Source organism: Zonotrichia albicollis, chromosome 4 (genome assembly GCF_047830755.1).
Source record: "Zonotrichia albicollis isolate bZonAlb1 chromosome 4, bZonAlb1.hap1, whole genome shotgun sequence".
Lineage (NCBI taxonomy): Eukaryota > Metazoa > Chordata > Aves > Passeriformes > Passerellidae > Zonotrichia > Zonotrichia albicollis.
The window spans coordinates 40421735-40438520 of NC_133822.1; the positions used below are offsets into that span (position 1 = coordinate 40421735).

At 36.3% G+C, this 16786-nt stretch overlaps 1 long non-coding RNA gene across 3 annotated transcripts in view; it reads left to right on the top strand.

The window, feature by feature from the left end:
- Window positions 1-14: 14 nt before the first annotated feature.
- The window catches only part of LOC113460391 (uncharacterized), a 118628-nt gene continuing 101856 nt past the window's right edge, over window positions 15-16786 (top strand). For all 3 annotated transcript variants that reach the window (XR_012580049.1, XR_012580050.1, XR_003382234.2), the window contains exon 1: window positions 15-12731. This is a non-coding gene — a long non-coding RNA (uncharacterized LOC113460391). The remainder of the gene's footprint in view (window positions 12732-16786) is intronic.

The window sequence follows — 16786 nt, forward strand, 5'->3', positions numbered from 1 at the left end:
GGGCGGGCCCCGTGGGGCCGGGGCAGGCGCCGCTCCAGGGCCGCTGGGCCGGTGCCCGGTGCGGCTGCGGGGCGCGGGAGGGCTGCGGTCTGTGCCGGCAGCCGCCGTGGCACCGAGCCCGCCGTAGGTGAGCGAGGCGGGGCGGCGTTCCCTGAGCGTGCATGGGGTATGCACATGGCTCGGGTGCCGTAACAAGAGTGTAGCTTTGGCACTGTAAGTTAACCGCTTTTGGAAATAACTTGTTTTTGGAAAACATGCTCTACGCAGGCTGGGGTGCGGGCAGCTCAGGCTGGTTTGGTTTCGTTTATATTATATTATTTGCGAGCTCAGGATGGACAAAAGGCCTCCCCAATGGTGCCAGTAGGCTAGGACGAAGTCTACTAGCTCCATACTTTTATTATCGTCAGACTGTTGTCATAAAAATCCCCCAACCAACTCACAAAACCCATCCAAAATCAAAACAAGAAAACGCTACTCCTTTCAATGTCTCGGATTGCTGTCGACTGCAAGAAGTCATCAATGCCTTCAGTGGTTGCGCATGAAAGATTACTCAGCTGTGTTAGCAGACAGAAGGTTGTGTGTCCTTATTTTAGTGGTGTGATTGTAAAAATTTCCCATCTCAAGTGTTCCATAAACTTTTTCCTTCAACTGAACCTTTTTGCTGTTCAGCAGGCTCTCTTATGCTTCTAGGGTGGAGCAATGTGCTTAAAACTTCTATTCTGCTTGGTTCTTGGTGTTACAGAACACCTATTTTTTTCATCCTAGTATTATTTTTTTAACAGTTTTGTTGATCTGTAACAAGTCAGACTTTTTGTATGCTGTTTATGGCATGTATTGAAAGAAGATTGTATTGTCATCACTGGTTGCTCTGGTTCTTAGTGAAATTTGGACCTTCTCCAGAATATGAAGTGCAATGAATCAGTGTGACATCACACTTCAGAACCATGAAAGCTGAAGGAAAGAAAGCACAATTGTAATGAGTTATACAATTCTGCCAAAGTTATAATAAGCTGTAAAGTCAAACACCAAGAGATTAAGAAACTCCATATTTAATTTGCTTTTCCACATTAGTTACTTGTATAAACATATATGTTTAAGAAGGCCTCTGCCAATTTGCCACTTTTGCCGCTTAGCAAATGGACTGGCAGATAAGTTTTCTTCCTTTTCTGCTCATTCAGTGCAGATCCAGGTCTCATTTATTGCTGCTTGTTACCAGTCAGGCCTCAGGCTACATATTATTTTAGCAATTTAATGATTTAATGGATCTCCAGTCAAGATAAATTCTTTGTAAGTTTATTTATTTTTTTTTTAATAATGAGGAAAGGACCAATACCTAATTAGTGTCTGACATTTTTAGTTCAAAGGTTACCAAGTTAATATTGTAATTTTGGAAGGTTTTCAGAATACTGAGGAATGCTTTTGATGCTTGTATTCATAAATTTGTCCATGATACAGGGCAAGGAGTGTGGTGTAGTCTGCTGAATTCTTGTGTAGTTTAAAAGACTCACCTTACATCTCTATAAACCAGGTAGATGTCATTCATCAAGTGCATAAAGCAAAAAAAAATCTTGTCAATCTTTTGCTTTTTAAAACAGACCAGGGTAGAACTCATTTTGGTTTGGGTGGTTCCTTGAGCTAGTGTTTCAGGGTTTACCTTTCAATACAAACCCATTTTTAGTCTTCCACAAGGATCTTTCCAAATCAACTTTTTTTGTTGTTGTTTTTTGTTTTGTTTGTTTGGGAGACTTCACCTCTCATGGATTTGGAGGAGGTTCAAAAATAGGATTTATACTTAATGAGAGCACTGTCCAAAGATCAGATGACCTTAGGCCAGGTTTTCCATGTCTGTACAGCTCACCCCTCCCAGCCCCCAAAAACAAACAAAACATTTGGCTGCCAAATCAGAACACAACACACAAATCTGTCTCTTGTGAAACTCCTGGTTTCCTTGTCACGTATTGCAGAGGTAAGGGCTGGAAGGCAGAGCTCTGTGAGACGGGCCCATCAGTGGCTGGCTGTAGTTACAGCTTCTAATCTTTCTGTTTGTTTTATTTTGGTTTTATTTTTTGTTTTGAGAGAGAAAAGCTGAAATTCATTGTGCTGTGAATTCATCTTAAGTGCCTGAAATGACTTTTTTTTTTTTTGGAAATGTGATCCTTAAACAATCCTTGGTTTTTAGTCATCAGGAGGCTTGAATCTTCAAAGTTTTTGTGTTTTTTTCAATTCTTCCTTTTTTCTTGTAAATCCAAGTAATATAGCCTGTGTATACACTGAAATCAGCATCAACTGTGTGAAAAAGTCATATAATAAGTGAATAATTGATATTTACAATGCTACCAGATACTTATATTCATAATAGATTTGTAACAATGCATTGCTTTGTATTTTCTTAAGGCAGTGTATGAATAGTGGGTATCAAATGGGATATATTGCTGAAAGGAACTGCTGCAGTGTGGTACCAAAGATGTATTTTAATCAAATATGGGGGTTTTTTTCTGCTTTTTTTCTGATGAGTGTCTCTGGATTTTGTGGTTTACCTCTAGTAATTGTGAAGTAAGTGGTGATACCTTGAGGACAAGTGTGAACCAGACCTGAGTATACAACCCAAGGTGCAAAGAAGGAGGTTCAAAAACCTCTACATTCAGGCAAAAATTATTCATCACCTAGCTGTAGTTACACTTTGAAGTGAAGTCTGCTTAAATGCAAAGGAACAATTTTCTTTTCCTTGAGAGGAAAGAAACAGGTTTAAAAATTTACAGAGTAATTAGATTTTCCAGTTCCCTTGACCTACATTTATTGCTGAGATTAGAAACTGCAATGTTCAATAACTATGTTCTGGCAAGTTTTATGTGACTTTCTTTGCCACTCTTAGTTTATTATGGTTAATAAAAAAGAAATATTTGCTTTGGAGGTACTTTTAGTGCTCTGCTTAATATTTGCTCTGGAGAGGAACAGATACCTCAGATTTTTTGTCACCTCTTCAAATAGCACATCCAATTAATGACTTTATGTTAGGGAAACCAGTGTCTTTAGTTATTATTCTAGGTGATCATTTGCTCTGCCACATTTATAACATTTTTTTTGTCATTCAACAGCTAAACAAGCACAAAACCGCCACAGTTCAGGAGCAAACAGTGTCTTAGGAATGCATCCCTCTAGTGCTGCATAGCCTGGGCATTTGGAATGGTGGGTCCTCATCCAGCTGCTCTGAGGCCGGGTGAAGGGCTGCCTGGAGCTGCAGCCTTGTCATCATTTCAGCAGAAGCTGCAATAACTGCAGTGCTGAGGCTGGAAAGGTTAGCCTGACTGCCACACTGGTGAGCAGCTTCCCCCAAACGAAAAACAAAGTCTTGAACGTGTTTCAATACAAGAACATCTGGTTTACGGAAAATGTAAGGATTCGTTGGGTTAGTTCTTATTTAAGTTGATTTACTCCACCAATATACAATAGGAGGGAGTAGTGATTCTTCTGGGATTTTAATATTTGGCAGGAAAAAAATTACTTTAGGTAAGCGAGCAAGTGAGAACTGGGCCAAGCTAGCTTCCCTGCAGACTTAAAATATTATCCTTTTAATGATTTAGCAGTTATGAAAATGCCAGCATTAGTCTTAAAATAATTTTAAGTGCCAAAAAATATGCAAAAGGCTTGCCAATTCATACATGCACTCTCTTCTGGTAAACACTGAACAGGAAGAACTTTGAAAAATGGAGCACTTACATATTTCTAAATCATGCTGCTGCATAAAGAAGCTTTTGTGAAGTAAGTCTCACATTATCTTTTCCCTTAGAGCCAGATTGTCACCTGGCTGTTTCAGCTGCACTTTGAGGAGAGTACACATACATGCTCATTATAACAGGAGTTGCATTCTCCACCCACAGGACTCCCTAATTTTCAGCTAAATCTAGACCACTGCTACAGGTGCCAACCATTTTTTTTTTCTTTGGTTTGTTGCTACTGAACAACAGGTATGAACTGTATGCAATTACATTGTTATTGTCTGCGAGTCCAGCTTTATAATCTTGACTTTTATCAAAAAGTATAGTTTGCTCTGCTTTGATGTCTGGTAAAAGTGACCCTGCCAGTAAAGATAGGGATTAATATCAAATGCTTATGAATGGGGATGTATAATAGTCACCATTTAATTGAAAGAGGGAATCAATTAAATGCAATTATGTTCATTCGAATGTAGACATCTGAGCATGTTTATTTTTTATATATTTAGAGAACTGCCTATTTTTTGTGCTTTTTTTTTTTCTTGTGTTCAGTGAATTCTGATTGATTTGGTTTTGCTTAAAATTGAGCTTTTAGTAAAATAGAAAAAGTACTATTTTATGTAACTGTTTAGCATATATTATTGGGCTTCTGTAATAAGGTTGTTTTGACAATACTCAACTTCATTCAAAGTACCTGAAGATTTTTTTGAAGTAATACAAAATTATTTTATTTTCCTCATAGAGACAATACAAAATCTAAAGGATTTGTCCAAATTCCATGAAATAAATAGGTAGAAATTAAGATCACTGTTAGGTATTTCAGATTTTTTGTGAAATTATGTAATTTTAGATTTGGGGTTAAGCTCCTAAGACCATAAAGCTTTGTTAATTGTATCTCCTGTTGTTTAGTTTTAAAGTCATAAATGTTCCTCCCATGAAAAATGCATTTCACAATAGGGTCCTTATTATTTTCTCCTCCTTAGTTATGAACTCATTGCCATAACACTTTTAAAATTCAAGTTTTGATTTAATTCTGGTAGTAGACTACTTATAGTGCAAGTGGGTGTAGTTTGGAGAGACTATATGACTTACTTACAGACTTGTTCAGTGATAAAGTTATGCCTTCTAAGTGATTGCAATGATATCCTGATTTAAGTGCAAAGAAAATGAGAAGTGTGGCTCTATGAAGATTGTGATAGTATGGGGTTTTTTGTTGATCCTCATTCAGTTTCTTGGATAGAAAAGGGTAAAATTTGTCTAGGTTTTGAGGAGTTTGGCTTATTGGAAAGATAGGACTTCACTTATTCAAAACTCTGAAAATACCCAGATAGTTTTGGAGGTCTACCTGTGGTTAAGATATTATCTATCCCAGAGCAGCAGCAAGCCTGTAATAAATACCATCTGCTCCAGTGTCCTGGTTTAATGTACAGAGGAAATTGGACCATGAGCTGAGTTGCCAAGAGATGGACGCATGTTCTGTTTGGCTAAATCTGTGCAATGTGTTTTCCAGCCATGGGCTGAGGGAAAGTGTTTATAGTGGCCTTACATCAAAACCATGCAGCTCTTTCTGGCAGAACCTACTTACTACAAGCCAGGTTAATAATAAAAGGGTTGCTGTATTATTATCAGTGCATCAAAAATGGAAGAATAGAATGTCATTTACGCAATCTTCTTTCCTAATCTAACAAAAGTCTTCTTGGCTAGACTTGGCACTCAAATCTCATAGAACAGGTTATTTGTTATGTTTATTTTGTTATGTTTGTGTAGCCAGGTTACTGACTATTTGACCCTGTCTATTTCTGATATGACTTTACATAAATCTAGCAGAAGAGTTTGAATGACAATGCACAGCTTTTTTGACTGTAGAAAAATGTAATTTGTGGCAGAAACACTGGGGGCTTGACCAAGGTGTGTTTTATGAAGAAACGTGCTAAATAGCAGTGGAAGTTATTTTGTGTACCTGTGAGTTGAAGAAATACTTGAGATAATTTCTAAAAGTAATTCCACATGAGCAGTAAACACTTATTAAATTTTGCTCTTATATCTGGTAGAATTTCAAAGGTAAATGGAAAAAGTGATTACTGCAAAGGTGTGGTGGCAGAGAGGGCAGTAAAAAACCCTGAGTGCTCCTCTCCATGTTTTCATCTGAAGATTTAAATCCAAAAGGGTTTAGACTTAATTCTAAGGGTTGTTGACCCTTATACATTTAGTCAGGCTTAGTGTTTTGTGTTGCAAGCTCCCTTTAAAAAAAGAGCAGATAATAAAATCATAGAATCATTTAGGTTAAAAAAATACTCCAAAATGCTGATAGATACGTACAACAGTATGGGTGGAGCAGATTTATAATAGGTAACCCACAAATTTTAATCATAGTTAGTCATTTTATGACCCATTACAAGACTCTTAAGATTGATTATGGGCTTCTTGAAATCATCCAGACGGGCAAGCTGCTCATTGCTCTGTTTCTACGGGAATGTTGATGACTAAATGTGTTATTGGCTTTGGAACCAAATTGCACTGGGGCCTGGTGTTATCACTTATATTTCAGTGCTTTTGTTTCAGACTGTGGTTTGGCTACTATTGCTAAATATATGCAGCAGAGCTGTTTGCAATTTAAGAGTTGAACCTCCTGGTGTTAAGAGGCCAGCAGAAGGTAGCATTTAAGCTGTGCCTGAGGGCTCTGCTGAGGTCAAAGGCACAGATGTGTGCCTGGTTTGTTTTTGTGCACAGAAAATCATGCAAGGACAGTCTGTGGGCAAATGGAAGATTTGCATATAAATGTACATGTTGGTAGCAGTAGGAAGTCACTCTGGTGGCTCTGGATTTTAGCCTAGTGATTTCCATATGCTTTGGGTTCTGTTGCTCAGCTTCTGAGCAGGTGGAACATGTTTTCTGTGTATGGCCACGACAAAATGGTATTGGTATGGGGGATGGAGTCAAACATGAATGTTATTAGAGCTAGCCAGCTTCAACTTCAGTTTTACTGAAGAATTGTATTTCTCTTGACAGATTGTATCCAGAAAACTTTCCAGTACCTGTGGGATAGAATTTGTGGTTTAGAAAGATCATCCAAATGGTCAGATGGTTGGAGCACTAAGACCCAGTAAGCTCCAAATTAGGAAAAACCAAGTAGGGAATTTCTAGTTGCTACTCTGACGCGTGCACTGAGTGCTTTCCTTTATTGCACAATCCACATGAATTATTTAAATGTTTATATTTATTTAAAGTTAAATTATTTAAATTGCATATTTTGATTTTGATAACTAACTATTGAAACTTGTTCCTTTTTGTAAATATTTTTCCTCTCATACAAGTATGAAAGTGTCAACTACTTGTGTGTCAGTAGTCTTGAGAAGCATTCACCAATTACAGAATTTTTCTTGATAGTAATTTCAATTTCCCAAATTTTAGGAAGATAGAAGAAAAAAAAATGCACTTATGCACAGAATAAAATCAAGTTTTTTTCCTGCAGTTTCTCCAAAGTTAGCATATCAGGCTTTAGTTACTACTTTATAATAATTACTGTTTGTTTCCAGTAGAAGCTGAGTAAATGGTTACTGAACTTTGTCCTGAGAAACAATAAATGGGGACAATTTCAAATCAAAGACTGGGGATGTTTGATTCTGTAATTCAACTTGTCATTGAGCTGTCTGTTAACAGCTTCACATCTTTCAGTGCAATGAGGCTCAGATTTTACTATTGTCTAGGTAACAACTGTTAAAATATTGATGGCAGTAGTATTTACTGTAAGTATGCTGTAAATTAATACCTGTTCTATTGTTACTACTTGTAAAGATGAGCTACAGTAGGAATTGATTTGTCCATTGTTTTAATAAAGCTCCCTATTTTCTTGATTTGGAATGAAATCCAGCTGTTTTGGATTCTTCCATAGAATAAAAATGTTTTCTATTCTGGTAATAAGTGTTTCTCGGGAAGAAAACGTTTGTTATTGTTTTAGGATATATCTGGTCTGCCTGTTGTTCTTATTGATAGACAATGCCTCTTCAGATTATAGCCTTGCCTGAAGTCTGCTTTTTAAAAAATATTCTACCTTTGCTGTATTACTTCAATTGTTGTCCTATTAAATTAAATAACTAATGCAACAAATTCCATCCTTCCATCATGCTTGTGCAAGCTTTGTAAAGTTACTTCACTCTCTGTGTTACATAGAACTGTTCATGTAATCTTAGTTGACTTACATTATGACATTGTAGCTCTATCTTTATCAAAATTTCCTAAAATATTGTTTTCAGCTTTATGTCAATGCTCCCTTACTTATGTGACTGTGCATGTGAGTTTTCAGGGATGCTGCTGAGTTCATCTCATTCTCAACAGGTCAAGTGGAGTGTAGCGGGCTTACAACATTTTAGCAGTGTTATGCATATTTAAATTAAAATTTGACTTTATAAACCTTCATTTTTCCATTTAACATAAATTTTAATATAACTTTTTCTTGGATAAAGTAGTAATAAATTAGTAAAATTTCTGATTAAATTAAAAATTATTCTTCTGAATGAGTACTTAATACTTGCACTGAGGAAAAAGGGTAGGTGAAAAAAAAAAGGTAAAATTTCTTAAAAGACAATGTATCTCCATAAATTACATGTATATAAACAAAAACTCTGGGATAAGGGTTTAGGGTACACTTTTATTCTAATTTTAGTAGCCAGATTTAACATTTCTCACAGGATGGAAAAGGGTGAATTTTCTTATGATTTTTTCTATTATTTCCTGAACCTTACTGTTACTATTTTTAAGAGTTTACATAAGGCATCTTTATATAGGAAAGAGAATTCTGGCAATAGCAATGCATTACTGGAAGCATAAAAGATGTCACAAACAACATTTTCTTTTTTTTTTTCCTAATGACAGTTATAGACCTGATTTATGTGGTTTGGTGTTTGTCACTCTTTCCTTCTGCCTGAATGATGAACACTAATCCTAGACAAACACCAAGGATCCCATGGATTGCTAGTATTAGCAGGAGGCTTGTAAGAATGCTCCACCAAGGACAGTGCTTTACTACAGGTCTTGTCAATTTGAGTTTTAAAGGAAATGAAGATATTGTGGTTTAAATTAAGTTGGAAATAGGATTTAGAATTTGACTGAGGACAAATCTAGTTTAGATTCATTTGAAGGCATAGACTTCACAAGTCATATCCTGATTATGGAAATGCTAAAAGATCAGTTGTATTTGCAACTGCAAATTTGTTGCTATTCAAAGTGGTGACATGTCTTTTGAAATCATCTATTAGACTCAAGATACTTGCCTTGAAATGTGGCTGAAACCAGATTTTGCAATTGAATACTTGGAGTTTTTGCAAATGTTTCTCCCCTGATAGTAGGACCAAAAGTGCAGATAATTTCTAGAGATGCATTGTAAGTGGCAGCAAACAAAGTCCACTAAAATAAATAAAAACTGACCACATGAATTAAAATTCTGTAATATAAATGGTGAGCATGTGCTTTTTAGATTTTACCTTTCTTTCCTTTTCTGATTTTCTCTGATTACCTCAAAGATTTTTCCTTTTATCTTTTCTTTTACCTTGGGAAGTGTTATCCTCTTTGTATCAGTTTTATGTAGTATTTATATCGAAGTTGCTGCCAGATGGACTTTGTCAAAGGTCTGCAAAGTCTTTTGGGCCTTTCATGTATGTGAAAGGGACCTGAATTGATCCAGTTGTGGAATTGGTATTATGGTGGGTAAGACTGTTGTGAGTTTGATGTGTAGTGTTGCCCTAGTATTAGAGATCATAAAACTATTTCATTCTAGACCTTGGAAAATTAGTAATAATTAGATATGAATTGTTTTGTGTTGACTGCAGTGGCATGCTTTTGTTGTTCAATGACACTGGAGCAGTCCCTTTTGACTATGAATTAATGTCTGCCACTCAGTTTGTCCCCAGTTGAACTCAATGTACAGGCCTCTTATATAATAAAGTGCAAATAACAAAGAATGAACATGTAGTACAAGTAATTTATTATAAAAATTTAAAATTGGTGCTGACATTACCCATTCTCAACAGTTTTTAAATACTGTGTGGTGTGCATTATACAGAAATGGTAGTTTATTTTAAGGTAAGATTGGTTCTTTCACTGTTTTTCCTGTTACAGTGATTTTGATTCATTCGGAGAAACTGCTTCAGTAGATTAATTTCTAAAGGTACTGTAAAATTCATTCCGATGTTAAGGATAGTAAACTTCTACAGATGTGACCATAATTTTTCTGCCTTGGCAGATATTTTAAGACATCTTTCATGTCTATAGCTGTTGAGCATTTTCCACATGATGAGCTTCAACTGGATGTACAGTGTATTACCTCATTGCTATTCTTAGTGAATAAACTTTAAATACTAAACCCAATTTTAAATGTAAAATGATATAAAGAAACTGTACTTTCATATATTTTCTTTTTTAGTAATGCTTTATGAATCCAGCGACTTAAAAATGTTATTTCATCATAAGAACTCTGGAGCCCCTGTTCAATGTGGTATAATAGAAACTCAAACTGGATGTTCTTTCATGTTTGACTTTTCTTCTGAACCATTGGATGGCTCTACTTCATTGGCTGCTAACTAGTGCATACTCCACATTTTCTTTCTGCAACCACAAGAAGAAACTTCTTAACACACTAACCTTCCTCATTCATACTTGGTAACATCCATATCTGACATAACTTGAAACTCAGCTTTGTGAGTAATATATTTGTGCTGTAAAAGCTGAAGAGTACTAGAGGAGGAAGAGGGTGTGATTGAGTGAGTGTGGAGAAAAGAATGTGCTCAGAAACATGTAAGGCAATGTGTGGAGCCAACCTGACAGTAGGTATACAGGGTTGTCCAGGGAATGGGTGACTCTTCCTGGGTGTGCTGAAGGAGCAATGAATTTTTATTAAGGGCAGAGAGATACACAGCTGAATGCTTGCTTTTAAAGAATGCACTGTTTCCCAGTTCCCTTTCTGCTCTTCCTTTCTTCCCTTTATGCCTATTTCTACAGTGATAAGGTTATCTTGGCAGCAAGGAAGTTGTGTGAGCATAACCATTCCTCATAGAAGGGCAGTTATGACTCTTCTGCTATGTGGAAGGGCTGGTCTGCTCAAAGATTGCTTCACCTTTTATTGTAGTTGACTGTAATCTGACAGACAGCAGAAATAACAATAACAACAAAACCACAAAAACAAAAAACCCAAACCAAAAGCCAGGAAGATGCTAATTGATTTAGATGTCTAGTATTTCATTTGCATTTTGTTTACATTTCACTTTTTTTGAGGCTTCCATTGCTCTTCAGTTTCAAACAGCTTTACTGAATATCCTGAATGAGCTTGTAAAAGATGTGCAAGTGTTTTTCCTTCACACAGGTTCTAAGTCTTGAAACATATTCTCTTGAAATATAATATTATGTCTGAGTTATTCCACTGTATAAAAACATACAGGATGAGATAGGATAATCTATGGAAACGTCTTTCCTGGGATGGATGATCAGAGTTAATGGTGTCCATTGCCCTTTAGGAGATCTTCCAAGACATTTAATGGGTGCTGTAAAGGCATTGCAGAGCATGGGAGGCTGAATTCTGACCGAAAAAGGCAGAAGTGATCAAATGGTTGTTTTCTTTCTCCTGTGCCTCATTTTGGTGAGCTGTATGCCTTAGTATAAATCTGTTGTGTTAATTCTTCCCACCAAGAATTTTAGCCAAGCTGATTATTGATTGTGTGCGCAGTCCAGAGATGGGAAGTCTGATCTACTTTCTGCTCTCATCTCCTATTGTATCTCTTGGTGACTGTCTATAATTTGGTGACAATGCTGTACTTACTCTTTACTGGTGTTAGATAAAATATTTATCTGATAGTATGTGCTAATTATATTTGTGGTAGTATGTGGAGTAGTATTTTCAGTATGCATTTTTAAGGGAGTAGAAGACTCCTAAGAGAGATTAAATGGATGTAGGTAGTAATACTGTGGATTTTGTGTCTTGTCACGCATAAAAGCCTTCAATATTCTTTTCCCCTCCTCACCTCCTACTAAAAAATAAATCAGTCCTGTATTTTCTGTATTTTTCATTTTCATAATTGAAAATCTGCAGGATTTGGCCCATGGTGGTTTTCCTACATGTTGCACTGTTTTATACTACTCAAATGATCTCTATATCTGTATTTCTGAACAATTTTCACTTAGTAAGGTAAATGTGGATGTCTTATAAAAGTTCAAGCAAAATTAAATTTTACATTCTCAACATTCTCACATCTGTCTCTGATGCTATGTTTTGCTATATGGATATGGAAGTAGAAACTTGGGATAACTGAAATAAAGTCTGAGCCTTTGATGTAAAAATAATTAATTTCCTGTAATTAAAAAGAAATTCTCACATGGGCAGACAGTTCTAGAATTTGTCACATTAGGGTTTCTTACAACATCCTTTGAAGGATTTTCCTTTTTACAAGTCCTTCTGGAAACAGCTGGATCATTGGCTTATCTAACAGCATTATTTCTATGACTTTAATGGCAATCTTGTGCAGAAATGAGCATCAAAATGACTTAAGTAGTAACTTATATGACTCATCAAGAGTCACGTAAGTAGACTCAGATTAGCTGCGATACTGATTTTATGAACAAGGAATATTTTCAAACGGTAATCTAGGCCAGACTGGCCTCTGTAAATACTAGAGAACTATTTTGCAAGAGTAAAGTAAATCTAGTAATTCTTACTTTGTTTTGAAATAGTATACAAAAATTTTAAACTTTCCTTTAAAATGTCTCCCTCTTCCTGCAGTGTAAACATTTCAAATTGCCCTCTTTGTGAAACTGAAATAGTTGTAAATTAGCTTGTGGGGTTTTTTTTGTTTGTTTTGTTTTCTTGCTTTTTCTCCTCAGCTCTTTTCAAGAACACAATGGTTGTTGTTTGAGAACATGCAAGCAGTGAGTTCTGGACTGAACTGAAACTGAAGTGGAATGATAGAATTTCTGAGAACTAAAACAACAAGAACGAGCATCAAAAAAAAGAATGGAAATGAAAGGGAAAGGCAGGTATGAAAAAAGGGTAAGGCAGATATGAATGACAAAAATAAAAAAAGATAACAAATATGATTTTATGGTGCATACTAGCTGCAATTAATAAAAATGGTACTTAATCTGCCCATGTGGATTAACATTTTTTGTTTTTGCATCGGTGAAAGCACTTTGCTGCAGCTACCAGCTACCATTTTGGGAACCTCATTGCATACGGTATTTCTGATATTTCCTCTTTAACCAAGAGCCAACATTTTGTTCCCAAAATGTGATGACTAAACAGGAGAACAACTCTGAAAATGTGCTTAGCTTTATTTTTTTTTACAGTCTGAGACTTTTATTACATAGAAGTAATTGGTAAGATTGCAGTTAGGAAATATAAATATCTCCAGAAGGGAAATAAGTTTATTCAAGACATCTTACGAAAACAGGCTTAAAATCACATTGTCTTCAGGGGGAACACAAAACATTCAGGTGCTTAGATAACACTTCTATCACATGATAGTTTATGCATTAATTCTTATTATTCACTGGTGAGAAAGGACTACTTGCTCACCTGCAAGCCAGTCATATCAGTATGTTGATACAAAATTTCTTACAAATGAAGAAAATTAATGTAGTAATTATCTGTATTGTTTTTTTAGACGATTGTTGGTTACTGTTCTGATGTGCTAACAGTGTAGCAAATCGTTGTAAGCCAATGGCAAGGACTGCTGACCTAGGCATTCATGTGTTCAGGAATTTTCAAACTTAAAGCATCACTTTCAAGGCACAACTCTCAGCTTACAACAGCCTGCCAGAAATCAGAACATGTAATTAAAGTGCAACTCCTAGAGTGTCAGTCTCCATATTTTTTTCCATAACTTCATAGAAGCTTCTTCTGGGATGGGGAGGTTTGATTTCAGTTTTATCTTCTCGTAATCAGAGGTAGGCTATTCTAGATATGGAGTCAAAAAATGTCAGAATACTGTTTAAACCCTAGCAGTCCTGCCTTGGAGTAGAGCAGTGGACCAGATGACATTTTAAGTCCTACTTTTTCAAGTCCTTGTTCTAGAAAGAAATATTTTTTTTCCTGATTTTTTTTTCCTACTGGAAGCAGGACAGTCTGACCAGTAGCAATGTCTCATTTATGCAAAAAGAGATAAACTGTCAGTCAGCTGTCACTGCTGACAGCCTGTGATGACACATGGCATGCAAAAATCAGTGATGTCTGTGGTGGTGTGTCCATGAACCATTTAAGACTTTAAGCATTAAAAGTAATATAAATAATGACTATCATTTTGTGCATTTATCTCTTTTTCCATAGCAAGAAGGATTTCTACCCCTGGTCAGGGCTTCTTAGGATAAAACCTGGTTTGGAATGCATTTCTGTTAATATGCTGGAGAGTAAGACTCAGCATGTGCTAGCATTCTCAATTGTCTTTGACATTCATGATTTCCAGCACAGCTGCTTTTTTTTTTTTTTTTTAATGAATGTCAGATCTTTGTAATGCCAACAACATCTCATTGCCAGAAAAAAAAATAAAAATAAAAAATCAAAACCCAGGAGGCAATAAATGGAATTGATTTTTTAAAAGCTCTTTTTACTCTTAAAGTAACTGAGGAGCATGCAGGTTTTCAGAACAAGATGTATTTACTTTGGCAATAGCTGCCATATGTTATTTTTCTTTTTTCTTCAGTCATCTCTCATAAGGGGGATAGAACACTAACAGAACATAACTCTAAAGAGAGTCACCCCTTAAATTCACATTTCCTTGTGGTATTATAAACTGGTGCAATGAAACTGCTTGACAGTTTCAGTTCAAGATAACTATGCCCAACATTTTACATGTAAAATAGCTATTAATTATAACACAATTGCCCAGTCTTAAATCTGATTTTCAAAGATGTGTGAAAGTAAGAGGTGGTTAGGAATTTCCTTAAGATTTGACTATGCTGTCAGTTTCTGGAAAATGTATGCTGATATAGTGGTAGCCAGCCACTATGTCAGCCATATAACATATGGCTGACAACACATAGTGTTGAAAGCCATTATGTATATGGCTTTCAACACTATATGTTGAAAGCCATATACATAATTATATGCTTCCTGATGTCTCTTTTTGTGCAGGTTGGGTGGTTATCTCTTTGGAAAACTGACATGAATCATGCCTTAGACATGCATGTATTTTTCTTCCTTTTCCCTGGAAAGGCATTGAAGCAGCAACAGGGTAGTATAAAAGCTTCTCACTGCTGTTGGAGGGCAGCACCAGTAAAGCTGAGACTGACAAAGGCATTTAGGAGTGTGATTCCCATTGAAATCAATAGGAATTGGGTGATTAAAGGCACTGCTTATGTGGGTTTGGCTTCTGGCTAGGCTGCAGAACAATGTTACTGGGAGGAACCATGGATGGGATGGAATCAAACAGCACGTTTTGGGTTCCATTTCCTTTCTCATGTTGGTCCCACCCATTGTTTGAACAATGCTAGTCAGCCCTCTGGCCATGAGCAGTGATGAGTTTGCTGACAGCTTCTTCTTTGTGATAGTCAAGTTGAGTTTCCATTGACAGTAACCCACAGCAAAGACTCCTTAGTTTCTGTGTGCCATCTATCTTTTTTTTTAAATTCTGTATCAGCCACAGATGTGTTAGTGTATGATATATATTGTTTCTCACTTTTAAACTAAAGAAGATAGTCCTTTCTGCAACCAGCAGCATGCATTTTGCAATTGTATTTTAGAAAGCTGCTTGTTTCTTGGTTTCTTTTATATTTGTGTGCAATTAAATCTAAATGCTCTCCTCTACCCTATTAAAAAAAAAGGTTTTTTAATCAGAATTTTTGTGTTGGCATGTTTCATAGCTACCATAGTTGTAAAGGTGAGGTAACAGCAGTGACTCTGGATTTTCCTCTGTGGAATTTCTGTCCTGTCTTCTGGATGCCTATAGTTCATATGCTCTAAAATGAAATGCAAAACATGCTCAGTGTTTGTATCTAATGTCACTACATTATGCAAACACAGCCATCAATGTCTTCTGAGCTGCAGTCTGCCTTGAAGACTTTCTTGTGGAGCTGCCCACACAAGAAGTTCTGCAGATGGAAGTTGTAGCAGAAGCTCCCAGTATTCAATCCTGAGCTGGAAACTGAAGATGGAATTTACTTATTGCCAGACAAAAACCAAAGCCCTCAAGAAGAATCAGAACATATTTAAAACAAATCCGTGTTATACCAGATGTGAACATATGAAAGGTGATATGGAGGCAGTAACATTCCCAATGGTGCTCAGGGTTAATTGATAGGCAGGTGGCTGTGCTGTTTCATAACTTCATCCCTCTCTATCTGCAACATGGCTTCTTGATTATTGCTTATAAAAGCATTGGTAGAGGATAAAAATACCAGAAATTCTGAGGCATTTTGAAATTTTAGCATTTTGTTAATCTTGATTCTTTCCTGGATGCTTGGATCACCAGAGGATTTTTTTTTTTTCAAAACAGTTTCTCAGTAGGACTGCAAGCCTGTGAAATATAGTTGACCTTTAATATATACCTATACTGCAAAATAGATTTTCATGTTGCTATACTGTATTATATTGCTTTTGAAAAAAGTATAAAGGGAAAATTATTAGTCTTGGTGGACTAGTAGGAGTTTCTCATGGCTTAACTTCCTCCCCTTAAATTTTAGTATAATCTGAGTTCATAAGCGCATTAAGTTAGGCAATTGAAATGTGGAATAGTGAATGACCAGCTTCATTTTGAAATAGCAGACTACAGGATGTTTTGGAAGTTTGGCACAGTTTGCACTGAGATGGATGTAATTCCTTGGGTGCTTCTCAGCTTTTTCATGGCACCTTACTGCATTGCCATGTCCTTCCAGTTGTGATCCATAGCTTCTAATAAAACCTAGCCTAATAAGAGAAATTTAGTGTCTCAAGTATTTCTGAAGTCAAATTGCCAATTTTGTTGTCTATATGAGTTCAGAGCTCTAATGTTAACTCCCTGTATCTACATTGCAGTTACAGGTGGGATAGCAATGCTTGCATATTGATCTAGCTAACCTAGACAACAGCACTGAAAATACAAAAGTGTTGCATTTGGCTC